The sequence below is a fragment of the Macaca fascicularis genome, chromosome 13 (assembly GCF_037993035.2).
Source record: "Macaca fascicularis isolate 582-1 chromosome 13, T2T-MFA8v1.1".
NCBI classification, from domain to species: Eukaryota; Metazoa; Chordata; class Mammalia; order Primates; family Cercopithecidae; genus Macaca; species Macaca fascicularis.
The window spans coordinates 8,801,355-8,814,986 of NC_088387.1; the positions used below are offsets into that span (position 1 = coordinate 8,801,355).

The 13,632-nt window shown below is 38.4% G+C and overlaps 1 pseudogene; it reads left to right on the forward strand.

Annotated features, from left to right (window-relative positions):
- The first annotated feature begins 611 nt into the window (after positions 1-611).
- Positions 612-3,411, forward strand: LOC141408393 (histone-lysine N-methyltransferase SETMAR-like; annotated as a pseudogene).
- The last annotated feature ends 10,221 nt before the right edge of the window (positions 3,412-13,632 follow it).

Sequence of the window (13,632 nt, forward strand, 5' to 3'; positions counted from 1 at the left end):
ACAGACTCCTCCCAGCTCCCATCAGGGCAGAATGGAATCATGAGCCCATCTCTTAATCAACTCCTGGTAAAAAGTCATGGGGTTGCTACAACGGACTTAGTCCTATGGAGCCTCATCTTCTGACCCTGGGGAAGAATCCCACCTACCTTGAACACTTTATTACTCAATACCTGGACAAAATCTGATTCTCTTAGGTAGGGATAAGGAGAAGAAGCTCTTAGCAGAGCAGTGTCTGTCTCACGTAGGTACTACTCTTATTCTCATTGAATAAATGAGAAAACTGAGGCTCAGGGGAGTTGAGTAACCAACTCAAGGTCACACAGCAAGCATGTGGCATAGATGGGACTTGAACCCAGCCTCATTCAAGTGATTTCAGAGTCTAGACTCTCCTCAACTAAGCTGTACAGTTCACGGCCCATATGTGACCCATCCTACAAGTCCCCGGGGGCTATCCTCTGGGAAGGGGAGAAAACCAGTATTCTTTATACCTCATCTTTCATAAAAATATTCTAGATCCTCACTGAAGGGCAGAGGAACGTGGGGCGTGTGGAACTCCAGGAAGAGAACGTCATGGCATTCGGTCCTCCCCTTATCCCTGGGTATTGTGGAAAATGGAGCAGCACCTTCTGGAGAGTGAGGCCTGTAGGCAGGGCCACAGGATGAAGAGAGGACCCTCTCCGCCATTCCCCAGGGGACGAGAAATAACCAGGATCTGTGAAGGAATGGCAGGTCCAGGGCCCAGGGCTCTTGCCCACAACTGTGACAGCTGTGAGACAAGCATGGGAATGGAAATAGAGTTCATGGGGCCACAGTGCCTCTTGGGGAGCTTACTGCACAAGGAGGAGTCACATATGTTTGGTCTCAGCATCAGTAGAGCCTCCGCAGGCCCACAGCTCGGGGCTACCGCCCACTCCCTTCCCAGTTTTGGCAAGGTGTCCCATTTGCGGTGGTGGTCTGTACCTGAGCAATCTCTAAGTCTGGAGAAGGAAAGCCTGCAGATCCCATCTGCCAAATTTACCTTATGCTTCTTAGTCTGACATTCAAAGCCTTTTATCATCTTATCCCTTTTCCAAATCTACTTATAACAATAAACCAGTTCGCGAGTTACCCCAAAATGTTTTGCCAAATATCTACCCACACATGTGTTTTTATTAGATTTCCTGTGACTACATAATCTATGGTGTCTCTCTGATTAAATTAATTCTATTTATCCTTAAAAGTGTTTGATAAATGTTGCTGGTTCAATCACTTAACAATCTGCACCTGCACATACATGCACTTAAACACACACATGGGTTAAATGGTTAGGATGCACCACACCAAAATAAATTCTAAATGGAGAAAACATTAAATATTTTTTATAATACAACACTAAAACATCTAGAAGGAAATAAATGTGAATTTTCGATAACATTTTTTGGGAAAAAGTTTAGTGCATGGCAAAAAAAGAAACCCCAGAAACCGTTAAAGGAACATAAGGAAACATAAAAAATTAAATATGTGAACAATCACTGTAAAAAATGGAAGTTTTTTTAAAAACTAAAAAATACTGTGACATATACTTGACAAATTGTTATTCGTTTTAATATATAAAGGGCTCTTACATGTAATAGAATACCTTAGCAGCGGTAGTGCAAATGGGCTAAGGCTTTGGAATAGCTAATTTATAGGAAATAAATTTCCAATAAATAGACAGAAAACAGGTCAGTGTTTTTTGTAGCTACAGAAGTGCGAGTTAAAATTACATAGTGTATTTTTAAACCTCAAAGTGAAAAGTAAAATCCCTAATTGTAATACCTGTGTTGGTGAGGGTTCAGGATAACGTGACTCTTATAGCAATAAAAGTATACATTGGCTCAGCTGTTCCAACTATACAATTTTGGCATCGCAGTGGTGCAAAGGTAATAGCGGTTTTTGCATTGTTGAAATTTGCCATTTGATATTGGAATACATTCTTAAATAACTGTGGTTATGTTATATATCATTTTAATGCACACTTCTCACTTTGTTCTTTGATAATGACTTATTACATGCCGTGTATTTTATATTTATTTTAGACTATGGAAACTGTGTTAGACAAAAAGCAAATTTGAACACATTTCTTATTCGAGTTCAAAACAGGTCATAAAGTAGCAGAGACAACTTGCAACATCAACCACACATTTGGCTCAGGAACTGCTAAAGAACGTACAGTGCGGTGGTGGTTCAAGAAGTTTTGCCAAGGAGATAAGAGCCCTGAAGACAAGGAGGAGCTGGGCACAATGGCTCACACTTGTAATCCCAACACTTTGGGAGGCCGAGGTAGGTGGATCACCTGAGTCAGGAGTTTGAGACCAACCTGGGCAACATAGTGAAACTCCATCTCTACTAAAAATACAAAAAAGTTAGCTGGACGTGGTGGTGCCTGTAATACCAGCTACTCAGGAGGCTAAGGAAGGAGAATCACTTGAGCCTGGGAGGCAGAGGTTGCAGTGAGCCTAGATTGTGTCACTGCACTCTAGCCTGAATAACAGAGTGAGACGTCGCTTCCAAAACACATTAAAAAAAAAAAAAGAAAAGAAAAAGAAGATGAGGAATGTAGTGGCTGGCCATCGAGAGTTGATGACCAGTTGAGAGGAATCATCAAAGTTGATCCTCTTACAACTACATGATAAGTCGCTGAAAAACTCAATGTCAACCGTTCTACAGTCATTTGGCATTTGAAGCAAACTGGAAAGATGAAAGAGCTCGCTAAGTGGGTGCCTCAAGAGCTGAGCCAAAAAAAAAAAAAAAAAATCGTTGTTTTGAAGTGTTGTCTTCTCTTCTTCTATGCAACAACGAACCAGTTCTCAACTGGATTGTGACTTGCATGAAAAGTGGATTTTATATGACAACCAGCGACCACCAGCTCAGTGGTTGGACTGGGAAGAAGCTCCAAAGCACTTCCCAAAGCTAAAGTTGCACCAAAAAAATGTCTTGGTCACTGTTTGTTGGTCTGCTGCTGGTATGATCTGCTACAGCTTTCTGAATCCCGGCGAAACCATTACATCTGAGAAGTATGCATATCAATGACATGCACTGAAAACTGCAGGGCCTGCAGCTGGCATCGGTCAACAGAAAAGCCCAGTTCTTCTCCACGACAATGCCCAGCTGCATGTGGCACAACCAATGCTTAAAAATTGGAAAGAATTGGGCTATGAAATTTTGCCTCATCCGCCATATTCACCTGACCTCTCGCCAAGCAACTACCATTTCTTCAAGCATCTTGACAACTTTTTGCAGGGAAAATGCCTCAACAACCAGCAAGATGCAGAAAATGCTTTCCAAGAGTTCGTCAAATCCTGAAGCATGAATTTTTACACCACAGGAACAAACAATCTTACTTCTTGTTGGCAAAAATGCATTGATTGTAATGGTTCCTATATTGATTAATATTTATTAATAATTAATAATTAATTAATAATTAATCAATATTTATTAATATATTAATAAATATATAATTAAAATGTGTATAAATATTAATAAATACATGTTTGAGCCTAGTTAAATAATGATTTAAAATTCTCAGTCTGAAACAGCAATTACTTTTGCACCACATTAAAAAGTTTTAAATATAGACCTGTATACTCTTTGATTTAATTATTTCACCTTTAGGAATTTATCCTTTGGAAATCATTAGCAAAGATATGCCTGCAGGAATTTTCATTGCTGCATTGCCAAAGACAGGAAAATCAATAACCTAAATATTTATCAGTAGACACTCAAATTATTTATGGTACATGAGGTTAGTTGGAATGAAAATGCAACCGTTTAAGTGGAAAGTAGTAAAATGAGTTAATTTTATGGGAAAATTTCACAATATATTGTTATTAACAAAATTGTTCAAAAATACATTTTAAAAATGTGTGTGTGCTTGTATATACTCAGGGTACACGTAAAGGGTCTTTTGCGAGTTTTTCTATTTTCTCTAAATTCTCTATAATTAAAATATATTACTTTTGTAATAAAATAAATTTATCTTTATCCTATCTCTCTTTCCAGGCCCTCTTCACCTATAATTTTCACAAAATGTTCTCTGATTTTCCCAAAGAGGGCATTTCTTCTATGAAGTTCTATAGCGTTCATTGTTTATATAAAACTCATAAAATATTTATGAAATCCCACATGAGTTGTACGTTTTGTTACTGTTGTTATTGTTCTCTGAACATGGCCTGTCTTCCCTATGAAACTATCGGCTCCTAAAAGTCCAGAACTTGACATTGTGCTTTTGTATTCTCTAAAAAATATTTAGTAATTCATGTGTTCAGGAAATGAAACCATTCCAATGAAGTTTTATCTTTACATAAAGCTTTCGGAAATATTGTATGAAGAATAATCCTACAAATACAAGAAGAGTAAGAAGGATAATGTCCTTTTACCTGGGGGGAAACTGAAACTTAAGGTTTAAAAATACATCTAGTTCATATCAGAACCGGATTAAACCTAGCTTTGCAAACCTCTAGACCTCATTTTCTCCCACTCTACAGAAATAGTAAGCGCACCATGGGGGTCGTTATTGCAATGGCACTCGTGATTCACACTGCCCAGTATCCATGCTTTTGTATCACTCCCTCTTATCACCTCTGGGCTTGGCCACGTGACATGCCTAAGCCAATGGAACATCACAAATTTGATGTTGGCAAAAACTTGACAAGGGCTTATACATTGAGGAGGCTGGCCTTCTTGGGACACTGCCAACATCATTTAAAAAATAAAAAATCCAGGATATCTAACTGAAGAGACCACAGGAGGAGAACCAAGGAGCTTCAGAAGACAGCCATGTTAACTGCCAGGCATTTGCGTGGCGCTGACTTGAATCATGCAGCCTCAGGCAAGCCACCAGTTGAAAGCAGTTGATTCAGGATCTTCAGGCCGAGACCAGAACTGCCCAGCTAAACTCAAACAGAAATACAGAAACCTAAGCAAATAAATGGTGTTATTTTAAGCCACTATGTTTCGGAGTCATGTATCATAACAGATACACCTCCCTATCGTGGCCTCCTATCCCTACTTGCAGGCCCAGCTGACAATATCCATCACAAAATATACCTAAGGAATCGCAGCACTCTTTCCCATGGAGTCCTGGCTTGATTTCAGAATCTTTCTCAACAAAAACTCTGAACAGACCCTTCCAATCGTAAAAGCCAACATATAAATATAAAACTCTTTGCAATCTCTGAATAAGATAATCCTTTCTCTTATCTAATGGGACAAATTGAGACAGACAATGTTTTGAGTAAGATTTAAATGTAAGTGTCAGATCGTTCCAAAATTCAATCTGAGTTAGGTTCATTTTTAGAATCAAGGGAGCTCTGCTGCTAATTCATCCATCCGTAGTCGCGCGATGAGATGGATGGCAAGATGCATCCAGCTGGCCTCCGTATTATGGCTCAACTGGTAAGTGGTGGCCTCCTCTCTAGGTTTCCAAGCTAAGAAAGGAAAGTGAGGGTTGAATGATAATTACCCTTTGCTGAATATTCCACACACCCCACCCTCCCACTGAAGCAAAGACTTTAACATCAAAATCCTAAAAGCCTCAGTGGAAGTCAGTATGGTGGCCGAACTTTCCTTTAGGCAAATTTGGCCATCTGTGACTTACTTTCCTCATCTGTAAATTGAGGGCTGTTACATCTGTCCCTTACGGGATATTAGAATAACAAATGAGGTAGTATACAAGAAAACATTTCTTCAGAGGAAAGCATCTGTAATTATCATGATTTAAGAGAACACAGAAATTGCTGTGTTCTCTTCTGTTTACCAAAATGCAATACATCTTCCTATTGTTGTCAATTGGATTCCTACTAGGTGTGTGAATTTTTAGTTTTCTTTACAATGATTTCAATGAAACCATAATTTAGCTACTTTACTATCAGTCCAGCTGTTTAATCATCAGTAATTTCAGTTTGGGTAAAATTCTTTTCTGATAAATTGTACATGGATTGCAAACTCTCTAGTATTTCTTTGAGAAATAATTTTGTTTTATACGCTAAAAGTAAAAAAGAAAAACCTTTGCAGTCAATGATGTTTTATAAAAACAAAGATTTATCAATATAATTTTTCAATAAAGTTATCATATCTAGAACTGCAAATGTTTATGTTTTTAGCCTGAATTAAAAGTTTAACTGCAATAGTAGACAAACTTTTCAGCTACGTATGACTTACCAGAAACTTTTTCTTAAACCGAAAATGCAAATGTGAAAGCATTCCTAGTGATTAAAAAGTCTTGTAATCAGTTGGGAATCTTAAAAATTTTCATACAGAAAAAATATCTTACTGATCATTTTGGAGACCTCCAGTTTCTTCCTCAAACTAAAACAATAAAAAAGGAAAAGATGTTCATGTCATTTCTCATTTTAATGCTAAGTTAAGTCATAAGCTCAGCAAAATAAAGTGAGTTGAGGCAATATATAAATAAATCAACCCCAAATCGCCTTTTCTTGTCTTTTCTTTCGCAGATGATCATTCTTTAGTTAAACTTTTATATTAACTAAATTTTAATAAACTTTAGTTAAATTTTCATATTCTTTTTCATCTTGTGCAGTGTAGGTCCCTGAACATTGAATGCAAACCTGTGCAAGGTTTTAAAGTCCAAACTTAAATGCAAATAGTTTCATAGCAAACTTTTTTTCTTCCTGTGTCTTGCCTTTCGGTCTTACTTGCTCTCCCCTAACCCCATGAGTGCAGTTGGGTGGATAGTAGTATTATCCATGTCTTAGAGATGATGCATGACAAGCCTGGAGAGATTACTCTGACTGAATAAACATCAACAGGTCCAAACTCAGTTGTCTGGACTTCTAGCCTAGGCACGGTCTGTTATTTTAGGCCACCTTCAGAAACGCTGAGTAATGGAAACATGGAGGGAACGTCTTTCCAGTATGATGTGGTTAGCATGCAGACTGCCAGGCCCCACTGGCACTGCAGTGGCACCTTCAGCGCAGCCACAAAACAGCTTCCTCTTGGGTAAGGGTCAACAGCCGTGCTCTGGGGAGCTGCTGCACATTTGAAATCTCTTTTCCCTGACTTGTGCCAAAGCCCACAAAACAATTATTTACCTCGGTTTCCCAGCAGTTTCTGCAAAACTTGCAAGACTTGTATTACCTACATGCTCTGTAAGTCTGAATTGCCAAGTTAAGCTTTGTGAGAGAACTGATGGATGTGCCTGCTCCTGTTCCCAAGCCACCAGCTGCAGCCTGCCCTTACAAATCACCTTGAATTGAGTCCAGCCCTCTTTGGATGGATGGATGTGCTGTTACAACCTCTCTAAGTAAGGTGCAAGGGTCATTCTGCAGGACCTGAGAAACTGGAATAACGTGGAGTGATCAAGCCTCTTTAGAGGTAGGGAGAGCACATTTTGTTACAGAGTATCTGCTCTTGATGGTCTTAGATTGGACCCAATTTGACCTAGTAAAACTCTGTGGAATAAACAGGAGGATGCAGGCTATGAAAGGAATTCCCAGAAGTTATTGCTAAAAGATACCAAGGAGTGGTGGGACAATGGCCAGGCAGGACATCCCCTTATACCCTGGGGAATAAGCTCGCTTGTAGAGAAGAAAAGACAGTCCTGCTTACCACAATACAGCTTATCTGAGATCCTCTTGATGGCCCTGATCTGACCCCAGATTCATCAGAACCTTCTAAGACGCTGAACTTCAGTGAAGAGCGCTCCAAATATAATCCTACAGAGCTACTCTTATTTAAATTAGTTACCTAGCGTCATAGAATATTCACTTTGAAATAAAATCCAGCCACGTACTCACCAGTGAAGGAGAATGTATTCTTGCTGCATTTACAATGTGGGGCAGAGTTTGGTGTCTGGATGGGAAGAGAAAGTGGCCCTGTCAAATGAAGAATGAAGGTGTTTGTTCTTGGAAGGTTGTCAGTCAACAACGTTGAGTGCCTGCCTCTCTGCTCACTGCGTAGGGCTGAGTGTTCTGTTGAAAGCACATGGGGAGCCAGGAGAAAGGAGCTGTATCATTACCCATTATCAAACCCAAAATACGATGTTTGTTTACTCATGTGGAAATTATACTGTGGGCGGGGTGAGAGGAGAAAAAAAAAAAAAAAAAAAAAAAATATATATATATATATATATATATATATATGAGTTAGCCAAAATGAGTAACTGAAATAATAACTTTTTAAATGAAAAATGATTAGAGTAAGTAAAAATGTTCACCAAAAATAGGTCATTCTCTCAGGTCCTGGCTTTAAAAATTATTATGGCAGAACCCAGTGTCAGAGATCAGGATTCATGGTGCCATCCCTTCGCAGGGCATGGCTTTGTGCATCTGCCTGGATGGTTTGGGTCAGGGCAATTCGTCAAAATTGAGGAGGCTAAAATAAGCCCAGGGATTGGACAATCAGACATATTTGCAGAAACTTAGACTCATAGCCTCCTGAAGCTTCTGAGCTTGGCCAATAAGACAAAAATTCAGTATAATAAGTGAGTTCGCTTACAGAACTTAAGCCATATTTTCTAACCCAAATATTTGTTAGGGAGAAAACAAATGAAAACTTAGAAATACAGGAATTAAACATAGTTGACTCCTATGGACAGCTGAAGTCCAGCGAGGAGTTAGTCGGATCTTCGAAAGGAGCACTATAAAATCGCCTTTTATTTTGGATGAACTAAATCAACTCATAACATCTCATCATATAAGAGCTTCAGAAAAATGTTAAAGGAAACTTCAAAATAAATGGATTTCATTCCTTTTCACCTGAGCAATGCCAAGAAATTACACCTGAGAATTATCTAGGCCCATGGCCTGGTTCCATGTTCTCTAAAATTTAACTACAGAACCTAGTACAAATTTCCACCTTCTCATCCAATCCCATCAACAGCAAAAATGTTTTGCAAATAGAGGTGGCTCTCATAAGCCTCATCAACTGCCTCTGACTGTGAATATCCAAAAGCTTCAAGGACCAAAGCATCCAGTTGCAGCACAATGTCAATCATTTCAGCCTATCCCCACAGTACAAAAGAGGTGCGCTCTAACGTTTCCCCAAATACACATCAGATGCAGCACCAAGAACAATTTTCATAAAGTACACAAAAAGCACCTGGCTCCTTGATAACTCTCAATTCACTGGATTACAAATAGGTAACAATTATATGATTAGCAATCCTTGCCTCAGATGCTCAAATCCTCTTTTTCTGATTCTGTTAGTCACTGGTCATTTTTAAATATTAAATCCTAGTCCAACCCAATACAATTTAAAAGTTTTCATATGCCATCCGGTTCAAAGCATTCCTACTCCCTTGGTTCCATGAAAGTCTAGACTTGCATATTTCTAGGAGCATGGAGCTAGGAAGAAAGCAGTTCATTTCCTCCCTTGCACTTATCTGAATGTGTCTTCCTCCAGGACTGGGTAGGGAGGCATCCATGATAGCTATCTGGAGGTGGCAGTGCCTGACATCTAGGGTAATAAATGCACAAAGCCAAGATCCAGATGCAGAACACATCACTTTGAGGGAAACGCACAGGATTTTACATGGCAGGGGCATGGTGTTCCCATGGGCGTACGCCTAACATAGGAGGTACAGGACATCTGCCAACTTTGCAGAGGCTAGAAACATAATTCGGTGGTAAAAACAACACAAAGTTTTCCAAATAAATATTGAAATGTGTCATGGTTCTATTTTTTCTTCCAATGCTATAAAAATATACATTTTTAATAAAAATGGAAATGGAAAGCAAAGGATTAGGAGCACTTAGGTGCAACTGAGCTCATGATAACACTACAACATCTCTTCCTGATTTTAGATTCAACCACTTGCAGCACATTTCTGTTCATATCGATGATTGCAAGGTTTTCCACTGTTTGATGCACAGAATTTTGTACTCACCGCCAAATGATCGATATTTCAACTTTGATTGTTTGAGTTTATTTTTCTTATGTTTATTATTTGAAAATAGTAAATGTAAGTGAGTGTTCTTATACTTTTACACAAGGATTCAAACAAAAATGAGAGTTCTTATACTTTTACACAAGGATTTCTAATAATTGACCAGGAAAGTAAAAGTGTGATGCTAATAGAAGCAGTATGGAAATACAGAGTATTTTGTCATCATCATAATTAATTCACCTGATGTGAGAATATAGAGAATGTAGCATCTGAAAACCTGGGAGCCTGTGCATGATTGAAACTGTAGTAATACACATCAAATTTGATAAAAACTTATGTCAAGGAAAGTTTAATTTCAACATAAAAAATTTAAGGTGAATCCCAAGGTTTAAAAGAATCTCATGTTTCTGGTTTTCAGTGATTGGTTTATAGTATTATAAAGATTATGTGTGCTATTACCATACATTAGATTCTCCAGCAAAAATTCGGTTGTGGAAAAGAGTTTCTTACAATATAAGCAGTTTCCAGTTAAAGAATAGCTCTGGAAATTTTCAGAAAACACAAAAAGTGAAACACATGTGAAACATTCTAATGTCGAAGTTACTGCTACTTTTTATGACATAATGATTGCTAACAAGTTATTGAGAGATTTTATATCTTAGGGAACATTTATGATTAAAAAGACATGATAAGTAGATTTTGTTGAAGTATACAAAATTGGGGGTGTTGTTAGAAATTACATTGAAAGTTAAAAGACAGGAAATATGTCCGACATGGGGTAACAACACACACTGGGGCCTATCAGAGGCTGAAGAGTGGGAGGACGGAGAGGATCAGGAAAAACAATGGATACTAGGCTTAATACCTGGGTGATTAAATAATCCATACAACAAACACCCATGACACCCATTCACCTGTGTAACAAACCTACACATCCTGCACATGTACCCCGAACCTAAAAGAAAAGTTTTTTTAAAAAAGAAATATGTGCAAGCTCTCGATCTCTTATAAAAATGGACAAATTCAAAATCAAGTTATTTGAACAATAAAGATTTTTAAAATCTCAGAACCTTATGACTGAGATCAATATTCATTCAACTTGTACAATAAACAAAGATTAGATTGAGATATGCGCAGAATCATCAAAAATAATTTTAATTAAAAGGAACTCTTCAGTTTGAGCAGTGCTGAAAATGTGACTGACAGCATTTTAGCATCTTACACGGTACAAAACTTATCTGTTGTAAATCAAAGTTAATGTTATTAACACTGTGTCCAGCCTACATTAACATACAGAGTGTGAATGTAAATGTTAATGGGGCTGTAATAAATTAGAAAAAGAAAGCACCCCAAAATTCTATACATGCTTTCATCATATCCTTTAGACTTGGCAGAAATGAGGTTTTATGAGGCAGCAAAAAAGAAAAAAAAAAAAAAACACTAAAATACTTTCAAACTGTTGATTTTTGTATGGCATTTTAATGTGTGTGTATATATGTGTGTGTGTGTGCATGTGTGTGTGTGTATACACATACCTAATAGATACATACACAGGGGAATCAGCAAATATTTTTAAGAAAAAATAAGTATTTTCTGTACTTGAAACACACCACATGGGGCAGTACATTTTTAAGCATCATTAGCTTTTTAAATTTAATTGCACTCAAAGAGATTAAGGTCACACCCCAAGTATTCCAGGTTCTATGGGCAGATTTTCCTTTTGTTTTCTTTTTTATGTTCAAAATGAGAGACAGTATCCCCTCAGTTATCACGTATCATGTGATAAGAACAGTAAATGTGGCAAAACTATTTAGGATGAGGCAAAGAAATTATGCCAAAAATAATGTCACAGAGTTTCAAAGTTGAGATGTTTTCCTTGAGAAAAAAACAAAAAGTTTAAAAATAAAAATACATGATGGCAATTCAGATAGTATGTTTTCTCCCTCACTACACCATCAGAAAAAAAAGAGCAGAAAATGTAATGATCTTTGCCAAAAACTGAAGGTTACATCACTAGATTGCAATGTTTGGCTTTTGGAGAATGAATTTAACAAAAGGAAGCAAATTTTAGAACTACCTTTTTTTTTTTTTTTTTTTTTTTTTTTTTTTTTGAGACGGAGTCTTGTTCTGTCACCAAGCTGGAGTGCAGTGGTGATCTTGGCTCACTGCAACCTCCAGCTCCCGGGTTCAAGCGATTCTCCTGCCTCAGCCTCCCGAGTAGCTAGGATTACAGGAGCATGCCACCACGCCCGGCTAATTTTTGTATTTTTAGTAGAGACAGGGTTTCACCTTGTTGGCCAGGATGGTCTCGATCTCCTGACCTTATGATCTGCCCGCCTCGGCCTCCCAAAGGGCTGGAATTACAGGCGTGAGCCACCGCACCCAGCCTAGAACTACTTTTTAAAAATAGAATGAACCATTAAATTAAACATTGGCCAAACCAGCCAGGAATTATACAAATCTGATGCAAATTCCATAACTCTGATTTCTCTTGCAGTTGTGAAAAACTCAACTTTATGACTGTTGATTCAACTGACTGTTGCCATTTATGTCTTTCATGGTCATGAAGCTTTTGTCTCCAAGCTTCTAGATATTGCACTGGATTGTCCAACTAAGGCAATATATTTTCTATTCTGTACTTCTCAGAAAATATACTTAGCATGTAGGAGAAGACAGACTCAAGAAATGGGCAATGAGGGTGGTTGAGAAGAATCTTTTTGCACATGCGTGCATGCTCATGAGTGTGTACACATGCACACAGACACACACAGACAATGCCTGAAGGACTTTGCAACATTATGACCAGGTTGTCGCGGTGCCTCACCGCAACATCAGAGGGACAGATGATGCTTTACTAATTTAATCTAATGTCTATAAATGTTGTACCTTGCTCAGAATGCTATCGCCTTAAATTTCAAACTTTAATTCAAGGTCTCGAAGTGTTCAGAGTTGACCATAAGGTTTGCAATCTTGTTATAAAGCTTCTCACTTGCTCAATTAATTTGTCTTTATAGAGACACCAATCAGCGTGCCTGGCCAGCAATATACTCTCCTCCCAAGCCATAGTTCTAATCTGCTTTAGAACATGGTAAAATGGAAAACACGGAGCTGGAAAGGTGAACAAGAACATAGTCTAAAAGCTTGTCTTCATATACAAATAGTTCAGAAGGCATAGGTGTGTGAGTGAAATTAAACACACACACACACTTCTTGAAATTCAGTTGAAGGCATGAAGAATGTGCACACTGACTCTAATTAATAGAAACGAAGACCTCAAGTCATGCTGAAAACCAGCTTCTTTTTTTAAACCATCACAGTACATGCATGGTACACAGTGTATTTATATGGTGCATTTTTTTTTTTTTTTTTTTTTTTTTTTTTTTTTTTTTTAAGACGGAGTCTGGCTCTGTCGCCCGGGCTGGAGTGCAGTGGCCGGATCTCAGCTCACTGCAAGCTCCGCCCCCCGGGTTCCCGCCATTCTCCTGACTCAGCCTCCCGAGTAGCTGGGACTACAGGCGCCGCCACCACGCCCGGCTAGTTTTTTGTATTTTTTTTTGTTTTAGTAGAGACGGGGTTTCACCGTGTTCGCCAGGATGGTCTCGATCTCCTAACCTCGTGATCCGCCCGTCTCGGCCTCCCAAAGTGCTAGGATTACAGGCTTGAGCCACCGCGCCCGGCCATGGTGCATCTTAAGTACCCAATGAGAAGGCAAAAATAAAGAACTGAAATATCATCATAATTTCAATTTGGCAACGATTTTATTTTTC